Source organism: Falco biarmicus, chromosome 5 (genome assembly GCF_023638135.1).
Source record: "Falco biarmicus isolate bFalBia1 chromosome 5, bFalBia1.pri, whole genome shotgun sequence".
Taxonomy (NCBI): Eukaryota; Metazoa; Chordata; class Aves; order Falconiformes; family Falconidae; genus Falco; species Falco biarmicus.
In genome coordinates, this window is record NC_079292.1 from 13,727,501 (window position 1) to 13,730,000 (window position 2,500).

The 2,500-nt window shown below is 33.2% G+C and overlaps 1 protein-coding gene across 12 annotated transcripts in view; it reads right to left on the bottom strand.

Annotated features, from left to right (window-relative positions):
- Nucleotides 1-2,500, bottom strand: part of FOXP2 (forkhead box P2) — a 445,070-nt gene that overhangs the window by 197,984 nt on the left and 244,586 nt on the right. The window lies entirely within an intron of this gene.

Below are 2,500 nucleotides of genomic sequence, written 5' to 3' on the forward strand. Positions count from 1 at the left end.
ACAATATATTATAGAATACTGTCATTCTCTCTTGATAAACAGAGGAGGAATAACTCCCTGATTCAAGCCAAACTTCTCATTTCTATATAAATATCACAACGTAGTTCATCAAGCCAATAACAGGACTGTCCAAACTCCTTATAATTGCTTGGAAGAACGTAACAAAGTCTATTATTTTAGCTTAATTACTTTCTATAAATCCACCAATTTGTGATCATAATGCTTGAACAAGATGCAAATCATATATAACTTAAAATTTTAACTTAGTCCAGTCACTTTTTGTACACAGTCTAAAATTCCTCATGTTTAACTTTCCCCAGTATACATCCATGCCACAGTGAAAACTTGTTTTGTGATTTTGATCAGCTGATATAACTATTCTTAAGCATTACCATCGCTTATGTAGCTGCCCAGATGAGGGGAATATATTAAACCCAGCAATCATTCACTTATTTCCTTTGGAAAAGGCTACAATGAACTTGATTTGTTTATCTGAAAGCCCCCAGTAAAACAACTCAGAGAAGCCAAAACCGGAATGTTAAACTATGACATCAGTACATTATATCTTGCACATATTTAAACAATAAAAAAATCTTAAGAATAGTAACTGCAGGTACAATGGGGTCTGCTGTGTTTTTGTACTTGTCAAAGTTTGTTAGGCAAGTCACATATTAAAAATAACATTTTAGAGAGTTACAGTTTATTTAAGGAGTGCCAATAATGAAATCAGCCATCATTTTCCTCTTACATTGTATTTCAAAAGGCATCTGGTCAAAACCAGAAAAAAAAAAAATAGAAAAAAGATTAAGAAAAGCAAAAGTAGCAGAAAGCTATGCCCATTATCTAAAGGACATCCTATTGCATGTTTACTACTGTTTATGTTTCACATCAACATATTTTATAGAAGGATTTATATGCCTAACTCAAGTTGTATTTAAATCCTATGGTGCAGACCCTACCATAAAATGCCTCTTGAGTCCTATTAACTGTACCCATGGTTTTACTTTGCCTGTCTGCTTATTTAAGATCTAATCACAGTTTTGAAGAAAAGATTGTCACTTCTAAGCCTGTCCCCTCAGAACCTGTCTGTTATTAGTACTCAACTGGATATTTTCATCTTCAGCTGTTATTCTCTGTGGTCTTTGCAAATGCTATCTACTGGAATCTGTGACTGTATGGACAAATTGGCTACAAATGCCTTGGACTGCTGCTTTGAGAAACATGTAAGTGGCACATTATTCTGTTGGTATTTTTCTGGTTTTAAGGTTTTCACTTAAATTTAGTCTTCTACACAGTTTCACCAATTAAATACACTCTCTCTCAATAAAGATTTTTAAATGCTGTTAGAATCTGAACACCTGAATAAAGGTGATGGCATATTTTTCAATAAAAACAGTATTAGTATTTTCTATGTGTGTGAATATATCTATTTTTTTTATGAAAATAGTATATATACACCTTATACATATATAGAGAATAGAGTGTGTGTGTACATATATGTAGAGAGATGTAAGCCTGCTAAGAACTTAATGAAGACACTGAAATCTGTATTTCCTCAGACTGTAATACTGTAAGTGCTCAATTGTTAAAACAGAATACACTTGAATTTGATGCAAGGCACAGATTTAAGCTTTAACAACTTCTCATATTTCAATCTGCAACTATTTAATTCTTCCACATTTTCTGTCACCATTTAAAATATTTAACTATAAATGTAGCTAGTATACACTGCTTAATTCAGCACTAAGAATGATTCAATTTTAAGAGCTATTATGACCTGTTATTTCAGAGGCCCGTACACATGCAATTTATCTATCATGTTAAAACATGTTTCTATAAAACAGGACTTTTATAATAGTTTATATTATGGGAGACAACTTTCCTTCCATTAATGCAATATCTGACATTGTAATGAAAAACCTAGGTATTTAAAAATGAAGGGTCTGAACTCCGAAGGTGCAGAGTGGCCTCAGCAGATGAGAGGACCAAACACTGAGGACTTTCAGGAGTTCAGAGCAGGTACTGGCACTCTGCAGAATCAGACCCCAATTGTTTACTAAATAAACCATCTGGGCTTCACTGCACTAGTACAATCTGCATCCCCTGATGGGGAGGCAACTCTTTAGGTAGACAAAGTAGAAAGAAATATATTTATGCAGGGTTTAAAAGGAAAAGAAATCCTATACAGTGACAAAAATTAATTGATTGCATCTCATAATTAGATGGCGTCAGCTGTCAGACAACGTTTTAATTTTACAGTTTTAAACATAAAAGCAGTTCTCCATTAACTCGTTGAGTAAAGACAAACTTAAAAAAAAAAAAAAAAGAAACCAAACGTTTTAAAAGTGAGAATGGAAACATACCTACAGAAAAGCTGCTTCTCTCTTTTCCCATATTTTCCAAACCACACATCCAAATCACACTCACACACAATGCACACACAGACAGGCACAGGGTCTTTTTTTTTTTTTTTTTTTTTTTTTTTTTATTTCAGTGGTTC